The sequence below is a fragment of the Schistocerca gregaria genome, chromosome 3 (assembly GCF_023897955.1).
Source record: "Schistocerca gregaria isolate iqSchGreg1 chromosome 3, iqSchGreg1.2, whole genome shotgun sequence".
Taxonomy (NCBI): Eukaryota; Metazoa; Arthropoda; class Insecta; order Orthoptera; family Acrididae; genus Schistocerca; species Schistocerca gregaria.
The window spans coordinates 381338971-381352440 of NC_064922.1; the positions used below are offsets into that span (position 1 = coordinate 381338971).

The window sequence follows — 13470 nt, forward strand, 5'->3', positions numbered from 1 at the left end:
GTATTACATGTAAGTCCTGAAAGGAGACTACTGTTGTAGGTGCAGTATACAGGTTGGTCCACTGACAGTGACCGGGCCAAATAGCTCACGAAATCAGCACCAAACGAAAGAATTACAAAGAACGAAACTCGTCTAGCTCGAAGGGGGGAAACCAGATGGCGCTATGGTTGGCCCGCTAGATGGCGTTGCCATAGGTCAAACGGATATCAACTGCGTTTTTTTAAAATAGGAATTCCCATTTTTTATTACATATTCGTGTAGTATGTAAAGAAATATGAATGTTTTAGTTGGACCACTTTTTTCGCTTTGTGATAGAGGGCGCTGTAATAGTCACAGACGTATAAGTACGTGGTATCACGTAATATTCCGCTAGTGTGGACGGTATTTGCTTCGTGATACATTACCCATGTTAAAATGGACCGTTTACAAGTTGCGGAAAAGGCCGATATCGTGTTGATGTATGCCTATTGTGATCAAAATGCCCAACGGGTGTGTGCTATGTATGCTGCTCGGTATCCTGGACATCATCCACGTGTCCGGACCGTTCGCCGGATAGTTACTTTAAGGAAACAGGAAGTGTTCAGCCACATGTGAAACGTCAACCAGGACGTGCAACAAATGGTGATTCCCAAGTAGGTGTCTTAGCTGCTGTAGCGGCTAATCCGCACATCAGTAGCAGACAAATCGCGCGAGAATCGGGAGTCTCAAAAACGTCGGTGTTCAGTATGCTACATCAACATCGATTGCACTCGTACCATATTTCTATGCACCAGGAATTGCTTGGCGACGACTTTGAACGTCGTGTACAGTTCTGCCACTGGGCACAAGAGAAATTACGGGACGATGACTGAGTCACAAACAGCGGTAACGTAAACCGGCATAATATGTACTTTTGGGCAAAGGAAAATCCACGATGGCTGGGACAAGTGAAACATCAGCGACCTTGATTTATGGTGCGGCATTATGGGAGGAAGGATAATTGGACCCCATTTTATCGATGGCAATCTAAATGGTGCAATGTATGCAGATTTCCTGCGTAATGACCTACCGATGCTGTTACAAGATGTTTCACTGGACGACAGAATGGCGATGTACTTCCAACATGATGGATGTACGGCACATACATCGCGGGCGGTTGAAGCGATATTGAATAGCATGTTTCATGACAGGTGGATTGGTCTTCGAACCACTATACCATGGCCCGCACGTCCACTGCATCTGACGTCCCCGGGTTTATTTCTGTGGAGAAAGTTGAAGGATATTTACTGTAGTGATCCACCGACAACGCCTCACAACATGCGTCAGTGCATTGTCAAAGCATGTGCGAACATTACGGAAGGTGAACTACTCGCTGTCGAGAGGAATGTCATTGCACATATTTGCAAATGCATTGAGGTTGACGCACATCATTTTGAGCATTTATTGCATTAATGTGGTATTTACAGGTAATCACGCTGGTATTTACAGGTAATCACGCTGTAACAGCATGCGTTCTCAGAAATAAGTTCACCAAGGTACATGTATCACATTGGAACAACCGAAATAAAATGGTCAAACGTACCTACGTTCTGTATTGTAATTTAAAAAAACTACCTGTTACCAACTGTTCGTCTGAAATTGTGAGCCATATGTTTGTGACTATTACACCGGCATCTATCACAAAGCGAAACAAGTGGTCCAACTAAAACAGTCTCATTTCTTTACGTACTACACGAATATGTAATAAAAATGGGGGTTCCTGTTTAAAAAAAACGCAGTTGATATCCGTTTGACGTATAGCAGCGCCATCTAGCGAGCCAACCATAGCGCCGTCTGGTTTCCCCCTTCAAGCTAGACAAGTTTCGTTCTTTGTAGTTTTTTCGTTTGACACGATCAATGGACCACCCTGTATATACTGTGGTGACGAAAGTCATGCGATAACGATACGCGCATGTACAGATGTCAGTATTATCACGTACACAAGGTATATCGTCGAAGCTGCAATTTGTACTCAGGTGAAAAGGATTCTGTCGTGATTACGGCCGCACGAAGGGAATTAACAGACTTTGAACACGAAGTGATATCTGGAGTTAGACGCATGGGCTATTACATTTCGAATATCATTTACGAATTCGGTATTCCGAGATCGACAGTGTCAAGATTGTGTGCGGAGAATACGAAATCTTAGGCATTATCTCCCCAACGCTGTGGCCGACGGCCTTCACGTAACGACCGAGACCAGCTACATTTGGTGAGGTGTCAGAGCTAACAGTCGAGCAACACTGCATGCCTATGGAATATCGCCTCAGTTGTGCGACTGGATTCGTGATTCCCTGTCAGAAAGGTCGCAGCTCGTAGTAATAGACGGAAAGTCATACAGTAAAACAGAAGTAATATCCGGCGTTCCCCGAGGAAGTGTCATAGGCCCCCTATTGTTCCTGATCTACACTCCTGGAAATGGAAAAAAGAACACATTGACACCGCTGTGTCAGACCCACCATACTTGCTCCGGACACTGCGAGAGGGCTGTACAAGCAATGATCACACGCACGGCACAGCGGACACACCAGGAACCGCGGTGTTGGCCGTCGAATGGCGCTAGCTGCGCAGCATTTGTGCACCGCCGCCGTCAGTGTGAGCCAGTTTGCCGTGGCATACGGAGCTCCATCGCAGTCTTTAACACTGGTAGCATGCCGCGACAGCGTGGACGTGAACCGTATGTGCAGTTGACGGACTTTGAGCGAGGGCGTATAGTGGGCATGCGGGAGGCCGGGTGGACGTACCGCCGAATTGCTCAACACGTGGGGCGTGAGGTCTCCACAGTACATCGATGTTGTCGCCAGTGGTCGGCGGAAGGTGCACGTGCCCGTCGACCTGGGACCGGACCGCAGCGACGCACGGATGCACGCCAAGACCGTAGGATCCTACGCAGTGCCGTAGGGGACCGCACCGCCACTTCCCAGCAAATTAGGGACAATGTTGCTCCTGGGGTATCGGCGAGGACCATTCGCAACCGTCTCCATGAAGCTGGGCTACGGTCCCGCACACCGTTAGGCCGTCTTCCGCTCACGCCTCCAGTGGTGTCGCGACAGGCGTGAATGGAGTGACGAATGGAGACGTGTCGTCTTCAGCGATGAGAGTCGCTTCTGCCTTGGTGTCAATGATGGTCGTATGCGTGTTTGGCGCCGTGCAGGTGAGCGCCACAATCAGGACTGCATACGACCGAGGCACACAGGGCCAACACCCGGCATCATGGTGTGGAGAGCGATCCCCTACACTGGCCGTACACCTCTGGTGATCGTCGAGGGGACACTGAATAGTGCACGGTACATCCAAACCGTGATCGAACCCATCGTTCTACCATTCCTATACCGGCAAGGGAACTTGCTGTTCCAACAGGACAATGCACGTCCGCATGTATCCCGTGCCACCCAACGTGCTCTAGAAGGTGTAAGTCAACTACCCTGGCCAGCAAGATCTCCGGATCTGTCCCCCATTGAGCATGTTTGGGACTGGATGAAGCGTCGTCTCACGCGGTCTGCACGTCCAGCACGAACGCTGGTCCAACTGAGGCGCCAGGTGGAAATGGCATGGCAAGCCGTTCCACAGGACTACATCCAGCATCTCTACGATCGTCTCCATGGGAGAATAGCAGCCTGCATTGCTGCGAAAGGTGGATATACACTGTACTAGTGCCGACATTGTGCATGCTCTGTTGCCTGTGTCTATGTGCCTGCGGTTCTGTCAGTGTGATCATGTGATGTATCTGACCCCAGGAATGTGTCAATAAAGTTTCCCCTTCCTGGGAAAATGAATTCACGGTGTTCTTATTTCAATTTCCAGGAGTGTATATTAACGACTTAGGAGACCATCTGAGTAGCCCTCTTAGTTTGTTTTCTGCCATTTACCGTCTTGTAAAGTCATCAGATGATCAAAATGATTCCTTCAATGAGTACGCGCCGTTTCGTAATCGATTTATTATGCTCTTCGCCTGCGTGTATGAAGAAGTCTCAACACTGCGCCAGCAGCGTACATTTGGGATGAAGTACTTTAATACTGCACGTTGGGCGAATAACGTGGGAATAAGAAATAAAGGTAAGGTAGCCAGATTCGACCCAGTAGCGTCGCACTTCTGAAACTAACCGCTCGTCTGCGAACTCCTTGAATGCTATCTACCGTATAAAGTATATATATAAAGTATATAAGGAAAGCTTAAAATTTTCAAACTCGAGAACGGTTCTAAGTTGCGTCTTATTTTTTATATATGTTGAAGTCGTAGTCGTGCCCTACACACCTTCACAGTATGAGTGAAAACAGTTCGGGGAAGATCGTACGGCCCCTTGCTTGTCCTAAGTTTGTGGGCGCAGCTCTGCAGAGCCACGGCTACGCAAGAATGTGAGGGAGGGGATAGCTGTTCCTCTCAACCGTTTATGCATTTACTATATAGGGAGATATTTTCCATTCATATTAACTGAAAATCTCTCCCTTTACGTAGTTTTCTGGCTCTGCGTGTGACCTCGCGAATTGTGTTGTATTTGCCAGTCTGTGACTGAGCGCGTCTTCCTGGCTGGAATGTCTTGTGAATGCGGTCAGGCCACAATTCTATCCACGTAGGCAGGCCCTCACGAAAGAAACTGAAAAGTGCCACTTGTAAACATAGATGTTATATTTAGCATTTCGTGCCGTTTTCGAGACTTAGTTTTCATGCTGGACTTATCTGAGTAATTTATTTATGTAACGGTATAAACATTTTTAAAACTTCAGACCATATCTTTTTAATGCGCTCTTGGCTACCAGGTAACGAACTCGGACTAGCAAGCAATAGTCCTATCGGTCGACTAGCATTTTGTAAGCCACCCCATCCGTGGATGAATTACATTTCCTTAAGACAAGACTTTTGGTCAAGTGAATACAGGGTTATAAATACAAATCTAATACGGGTAATGCAGGAGTAGGTTTAATAATGAATAAAAAAATAGGAATGCGGGTAAGCTACTACCAACAGCATAGTGAAGGCATTATTGTGGCCAAGATAGACACGAAGCCCATGCCTACTACAGTAGTAAGAGTTTATATGCTAACTAGCTCTGTAGATGATGAAGAAATTGATAAAATGTATGGTGAGAAAAAAGAAATTATAATCATGGGTGACTGGAATTCGAGAGTAAGAAAAGGGGGAGAAAAAAACATAGTGGGTGAATATGGATTGGGGCTAAGAAATGAAAGAGGAAGCCGTCAGGTAGAATTTTGCACAGAGCATAACTTAATCATAGCTAACACTTGGTTCAAGAATCAAAAATGAAGGTTGTATACATGGAAGAATCTTGGAGATACTAGCAGGTATCAGATTATATAATGGTAAGACAGAGATTTAGGAACCAGGTTTTAAATTGTAAGATATTTCTAGGGGCAGATGTGGACTCTGACAACAATCTATTGGTTATGACCTGTAGATTAAAACAGAAGAAACTTCAAAAAGGTGGGAATTTAAGGAGATGGAACCTGGATAAACTGAAAGAACCAGAGGTTGTACAGAGTTTCAGGGAGAGCATAAGAGAACAATTGACAGGAATGGGGGAAAGAAGTACAGTAGAAGATGAAAGGGTAACTCTGAGGGATGAAGTAGTGAAGGCAGCAGAGGATCAAGTAGGTAAAGAGACGAGGGCTAGCAGAAATCCTTGGGTAACAGAAGAAATATTGAATTTAATTGATGAATGGAGAAAATATAAAAATGCAGTAAACGAAGCAGGCAAAAAGGAATACAAACGTCTCAAAAAGGAGATCGACAGGAAGTGCAAAATGGCTAAGCAGGGATGGCTAGAGGACAAATGTAAGGATGTAGAAGCTTATCTCACTAGTGGTAAGATAGATACTGCCTACAGGAAAATTAAAGAGACCTTTGGAGAGAAGAGAACCACTTGTATGAACATCAAGAGCTCAAATGGAAACCCAGTTCTAAGCAAAGAAGAGAAAGCAGAAAGGTGGAAGGAGTATATAGAGGGTCTATACAAGGGCGATGTACTTGAGGGCAATATTATGGAATTGGAAGAGGATGTAGATGAAGATGAAATGGGAGATACGATACTGCGTGAAGAGTTTGACAGAGCACTGAAAGACCTGAGTCGAAACAAGGCCCCGGGAGTAGACAACATTCCATTGGAACTACTGACGGCCTTGGGAGAGCCAGTCCTGACAAAACTCTACCGTCTGGTGAGCAAAATGTATGAGACACGTGAAATACCCTCAGACTTCAAGAAGAATATAATAATTCCAATCCCAAAGAAAGCAGGTGTTGACAGAAGTGAAAATTACCGACCTATCAGTTTAATAAGTCACAGCTGCAAAATACTAACGCGAATTCTTTACAGACGATTGGAAATCTAGTAGAAGCCGATCTCGGCGAAGATCAGTTTGGATTCAGAAGAAATGTTGGAACACGTGAGGCAATACTGACCCTACGACTTATCTTGGAAAATAGATTAAGAAAAGGCAAACCTACATTTCTAGCATTTGTAGACTTAGAGAAAGCTTTTGACAATGTTGACTGGAATACTCTCTTTCAAATTCTAAAGGCGGCAGGGGTGAAATACAGGGAGCGAAAGGCTATTTACAATTTGTACAGAAGCCAGATGGCAGTCATAAGAGTCTAGGGGCATGAAAGGGAAGCAGTGGTTGGGAAGGGAGTGAGACAGTGTTGTAGCCTGTCCCCCGATGTTATTCAATCTGTATATTGAGCAAGCAGTAAAGGAAACAAAAGAAAAATTCGGAGTAGGTATTAAAGTCCATGGTGAAGAAATAAAAACGTTGAGGTTCGCCGATGACGTTGTAATTCTGTCAGAGACAGCAATGGACTTGGAAGAGCAGTTGAAAGGAATGGACAGTGTATTCAAAGGAGGATATTAGATGAACATCAACAAAAGTAAAACGAGGATAATGAAATGTAGTCGAATTAAGTCGGGTGATGCTGAGGGAATTAGATTAGGAAGTGAGACACTTAAAGTAGTTAAGGGATTTTGCTATTTGGGGAGCAAAATAACTGATGATGGTCGAAGTAGAGAGGATATACAATGTAGACTGGCAATGGCAAGGGAAGCGTTTCTGAAGAAGAGAAATTTGTTAACATCGAGTATAGATTTAAGTGTCAGGAAGTCGTTTCTGAAAGTATTTGTATGGAGTGTAGCCATGTATGGAAGTGCAACATGGACGATATATAGTTTGGACAACAAGAGAGTAGAAGCTTTCGAAATTTGGTGCTACAGAAGAATGCTGAAGATTAGATGGGTAGATCACATAACTAATGAGGAAGTATTGAATCGGATTGGGGAGAAGAGAAGTTTGTCCCACAACTTGACAAGAAGAAGGGACCGGTTGGTAGGACATGTTCTGAGGCATCAAGGGATCACCAATTTAGTATTGGAGGGCAGCGTGGAGGGTAAAAATCGTAAAGGGAGTCAAAAGATGAATACACGAAGCAGATTCAGAAGGATGTAGGTTGCAGTAGGTACTGGGAGATGAAAAAGCTTGCACAGGATAGAGTAGCATGGGGAGCTGCATCAAACCAGTCTCAGGACTGAAGACAACAACAACAACAACAGCATCATTCAACCATTGGATCTTAGCTCGAAATATACTTTTCCCACAGTTTGTTTTTTGTGGCCATTCTGCTATACATTTATTCGAAGTGTCACTCGTATGTATTGCAGCGTCGTAGCGTTTTCTGCGATTTATAGCCAATATCGCAATCTAGCAGTATAGAGGTGAAATACACTGTTACACTTCAGCGGCTAATACTTGTCGGGGGACGCGAGTATCATCTCTCCTAGTGTCGTGTCCGGTAGAGTCGTGTATACACGCTATCTCTAAAGTGCAACGTCCCTGTATCCACACTTGAAAACCCTGTCTTACAATGACATCAGCCTACCGGTTCATAAGAAGCGCTATTGAACGTGTGAATACTGTGATTCCGTGCATTCTGGCAATAAAATGTAACTGCTGAAAAACGCGGCAGCACATATCAGTGAAATGCTGAAAAACTCGCATATCTCGAAATGGGCAGTTCCCCCTCTCCGAGCAATTATACTACCGCGTAAATGGAGCACACGTTTTTAATGACGTTTATTATTCAGTGTCGCTTACAGCGACCTCTCTTTGGCGACTTACGTCGCTCTGTTAATATGTTGCATAGTCTTCATCTGGCTGACAATGGACCGCTCCCCGTGAGTGAATTGACGTAGATGAGTGTCTTTCAGACATTTTGTGTGGGCATCTCCCAAGTTGCTTAATGGTGGAAAGATTGTGCAGTCTTTGCTTTTAGAATTTAAGACCTCAGAGCAACGTAATGTGGATCACTTCTACTCGAAAATGCCTGTTTAATCTTTGACGTGCCGAGAAAGAAAATCTGGACTCCTATTTCCTCCTATCGGTCGACCATTCAGATTAAGGTTTCCCGTGGTTTTCCTAATTCAAAAAAACGCACGGTCAATTTCTTTCCCCCTTCTTCCAAGCTTGTTTTCCGTCTCCAGTGGCCTCGTCATCAAAATCTAACCTTTCTTCCTGCTCTCTGCTCATTCGTCTTCCGCTGGCATCACCCCACAGCGTCAGTACTGGTCAGCATATTTAAATGTTTGTGGATAGTTGGTAGCATAAGTCGTTTCCAGGATAGAGTAGGTCGTTAACAAGCTGCGACCAAGGCCGGAATCATTTCGTTGTAGTTCAGATTGACGAGGTCAGTGAGATCTCCCTAGAACCGAGTTTAAATAACATTCTGCTAATCGAAAAGACGCTGTAAGCGCTTCATTCATTTTATTGTTTTATTCTAAACTGTCGGCAGCGGTTTGGACGGCAGAATACTTCTTAAATCTCCAGATGGTGACTTTCCTTTGCAAATCTAGTGTCACAATATTTATAGTAGACGCTTTATTGCTCGCGATAAGAAAGGTCGCCGCGTGATGTTTAAGTTCTGTTACATGAGAAGACGTCTCTGCTTCAGGGCTGACATAAAGGGAATGCGTTTTAACCTTTCCTTCTGTTTTTCCGCACATGTTATTCTTTTAAAATTAAAATATTGCTTAGATCACTTTTTAGACTGGAATGATTATGGGGAGGAAGAAGTCGCTGTTCAATTGAAAATATCGGAGAAAGTCATTTTTATTCTCGAGCGGGACTGTTACTTTGAGAGATTTAAAACAATTCTGTTTAGTCCGTGCAGCGTCCACATTCACATTCTGCAAAGCCACCTTATGGATGTGGCGGAGGGTACTTTGTGTACTGCTGTCATCCCCCTCCCCCCACCCCCTTTTCCCAATCTTGTTGCAGTCAGGAAAGGTGCACAGAAGGCACGATTTTAGCAAGCCTCCGTGTGATCTCCTAACACTACAGTTTTTACCTATATCGTCTCCTCGCGAGATCCTCGTAGGAGGAAGTAATATATTGATTGATTTGTTTACGGATGCACGCGTATGGAATTTGAACGCTGATCCAGACAGTAGTTAAGAAAGCCTCTGTTGTAAAGTCTGAGCCCGCATCTCGTGGTCGTGCGGTAGCGTTTTCGCTTTCCACGCCCGGGTTCCCGGGTTCGATTCCCGGTGGGGTCAGGGATTTTCTCTGCCTCGTGATGGCTGGGTGTTGTGTGATGTCCTTAGGTTAGTTAGGTTTATGTAGTTCTAAGTTCTAGGGGAGTGATGACCTAAGATGTTAAGTCCCATAGTGCTCAGAGCCATTTGACACTGACACTGGACTTGGAAGAGCATCTGTGTAACCCAGTTTACACGGGGCTCTCAAAAACGGATTTCGTAAACCGATTTTCCGATTCCGCCTCTGGGTGGCCATGTAAACATTTCAAAATCGATTTTGGAAATCCGCTTCCGGTTGCCGGTTTTGCAATTGCGCAGTCGATTTTCGCTCCTGCGTAAACGCAACCGGTTTGAAAAGTGCTTGGGCTGTCGAGCTTCGTATTTTTTTTTAAATTTTTTATATGATATGGGCGGGAGTGGCTATTTGTATAGTGAAGGACAAGTAGAAATATTAGACTGAAGCTCTTTGCACCCTGACTAAATTGTAAACTGTATCAGCTATTTTCCAACTGGGCTAGCACATCTGCTTCGGACCTTAACGTGTAAACACGACAGGGATAAACGGTTACCGAAATTCTATTTTCGTCTTCCGGAAGATGTGTCGCATGTAAACATGCTGTCTGACACTTTCGCGCTTACTAAACGAACCTGCAACGTAGCCTGCTGCTCTTCTTTGGACCTCCTCTATTTCCTCTATGAATTCTTTCTGGTACGGGTTTGTGCAACGAAAATACAACCTACTTCAGTTAGCGTACGATGTAATTTTTACTTGACGTGCGGCAACTGCGCGCAGAAGCATTTTATATAGATAAGTAATATCGTAATACATTCGAACAGTAATGCCAAAGTGGCGTTTAACAGAGGAACCATTTTTCTTAATTCTGTGCGAATAATGAATTACAGTAATTTTGAAATGTTCCCATTGCCAACTGTCGGTTGCATGTAGCCACTTCCGCAATTTTCCCCTTTCTTTGTATTTCGCTTCACCAGCTAGCAGTAAGCTTTTTACAGCGAAGAGTTGCTTCAATACCGGCGTCACACACGATATGTGGCTTGCGAAATATGGATTCTGACACGTTGCGAAACATGGACAAAGTTCCCAGCAGCGAACGACGCCGCCCTTCCCGCCTCTGATTAATTAAACCTTATTGGCTGTCTGCTGTGAGCGCAGCTGATCATTCACCAGGCAAACAGGAAATGAAGTCACATGTTGAGCCACGTGCCGCCTGTCGAACGTAACAGACACACAGGCCAATCGTATACGCGCCGAAGTCGTCGTGGCAGTAGGTACACATTACACTGCTCTTAACTAATGAAGGTTAACTTGTCGCTTACCTATATCTCTCATAGTTGTGCCCCTAGCGGCAGTGTTTTTATGAAAAGTCAAGAATTTGTATAGACGAGGTAAACAAAAAACGATTTTTACCTCCCACTTTCGATCCAGTTATGCACAGAGATTAGGAAATTGTGTTGTAGCGTTTGTGTTGGCAAACACACCTTAAGTATAAGGGGCAATCAAAAAGTTTACGTTTGAGGGCGTTGCTGCAGCGTGTATGCAACGTTGCGCGACTGCGATGAGGGTTTTTAAGCACCGACATACAGGCAACTTATTAATGTGGCATTTGTATCTTTCCGAGGGCTTGCTGTAAATGCAGAAAAGCGAACTTTAACGACGTTGTTACCAGATGCGTTCAAACAGGACCAACGTGATATTATTCTTTTCTTGACTGTCGAAGAACAAACACCGGTAGACAAACTTCGGAGAATGAAGACTGTGCGTGGGGCAGCAGGTATGTCTTAAACTGTTGTGGAATGGTGCACGACAAAGGGTGCTGCTGCTTTATGATAGTGTACTTCCCCACATCGCAGAAGTCGTAACGCCGAAGTTAGGCCAACTGAAGTGGGAGGCATTCGAGCACCCGCCCTCTAGTTCTGATCTCTCCCCACGCGATTATCAAGCCTTCGGTCCCCTGAAAAAGGTCGGTGATTACTGTCGCCAAGGATGTGCGGCACGCAGTTACGGACTTGTTCACGTAACAGGTCAACGTGTTCAACCAGACGAGTATCTTCGACCTGGTGCGAGGGCCTGATTGGCATACCGATTCTGGACACTACGGCCTTCTCCGTCCCCCTCTTGTAAATGACGTTCCGAAGGTTTCCCATATTTCACTCAGCAATGCGGTATACAATGTGTGTGTCCAGTGCAGGTTCCTCCACCTGGATTCAATGCCTGTGACATTCTCGCGGACAATGGCGCAGTATCTATTGCCTCGTCTGTGACCTGTGGAATGACCATCTCTTTTGACTTAGGTGACTAGCAGTGATGCCTCCGTAAGAGAAGCGGTACCTATTATAAAATTATTAAGTACCAGCATGGCGGTGTCTACGCTATTTTCCTCATTGTTTTCATTTGCATGATCCAAAATAAGTTTAGTAATTCATTAAATAGGCAAAGCTGATGACGTTCACTCTCTGGAAACTGACAATACACAGTCACTTTTCCCTTGGCATACGTGTCAGGTTGTGCGCCTCACCGCTCAGGCGTCCACGATACAAAGTCATGACCTGACAGTTTCTGATATCTTACTAAGAACACCGGAAACATAAATCCTTCCTGTTAAGTAATGAGCTGTATATCATCAGATTTAAGTACAATGAAAATTGCTACACCATGATGAAATGCAGATGATAAACGGGTAAACATTGGACAAATATATTATACTAGAACTGACACGTGGTTACATTTTCACGCAGTTTAGGTGCATAGATCCTGAGAGATCAGTACCCAGAACAACCACCTCTGGCCGTAATAACTGCCTTGATACGCCTGGGCATTGAGTCAAAAAGAGCTTGGATGGTGTGTACAGGTACAGCTGCCCATGGAGCTTCAACACGATACCACAGTTCATCAAGAGTAGTGACTGGCTTATTGTGACGAGCCAGTTGCTCGGCCACCATTGACCAGACGTTTTCAGTTGGTGAGAGATCTGGAAAATGTGCTTGTCAGGGCAGCGGTCGAACATTATCTGTATCCAGAAAGGCCCGTACAGGTCCTTCAACATGCGGTCGTGCATTATCCTGCTGGAATTCGATTACTCGATAAATAGTACAATTCTCAAGGCTGTCAATTCAACTAAGTACCTGGGTGTTAAAATTACGAACAACTTCAGTTGGAAGGACCACATAGATAATATTGTCGGGAAGGCGAGCCAAAGGTTGCGTTTCATTGGCAGGACACTTAGAAGTTGCAACAAGTCCACTAAAGAGACAGCTTACACTACACTCGTTCGTCCTCTGTTAGAATATTGCTGCGCGGTGTGGGATCCTTACCAGGTGGGATTGACGGAGGACATCGAAAGGGTGCAAAAAAGGGCAGCTCGTTTTGTATTATCACGTTATAGGGGAGAGAGTGTGGCAGATATGATACACGAGTTGGGATGGAAGTCATTACAGCATAGACGTTTTTCGTCGCGGCGAGACCTTTTTACGAAATTTCAGTCACCAACTTTCTCTTCCGAATGCGAAAATATTTTGTTGAGCCCAACCTACATAGATAGGAATGATCATCAAAATAAAATAAGAGAAATCAGAGCTCGAACAGAAAGGTTTAGGTGTTTGTACTATTCCACTCCCTAACAGCGAGCGGGAAAAACGGAGATAGTATGATTGTGGTTCGATGAACCCTCTGCCAAGCACTTAAATGTGAATTGCAGAGTAGTCATGTAGATGTAGAAATGTAGGGTTTCGCAGCGATCGAATGAAGGGTAGAGCCGCGGGTCGTAACACATCTGAAATGTAACGCCCACTGTTCACAGTGCCGTCAATGCGAACAAGAGGTGACCGAGACGTGTAACCAATGGCACCCCATACCATCACGCCGCGTGATACGCCGATATGGCGATGACGAATACAAGCATCC

The 13470-nt window shown here is 44.9% G+C and overlaps 1 protein-coding gene across 6 annotated transcripts in view; it reads left to right on the top strand.

Annotated features, from left to right (window-relative positions):
- The window catches only part of LOC126355009 (uncharacterized), a 504064-nt gene that overhangs the window by 220575 nt on the left and 270019 nt on the right, over positions 1-13470 (top strand). The gene's annotated exons all lie outside the window — the stretch shown is intronic.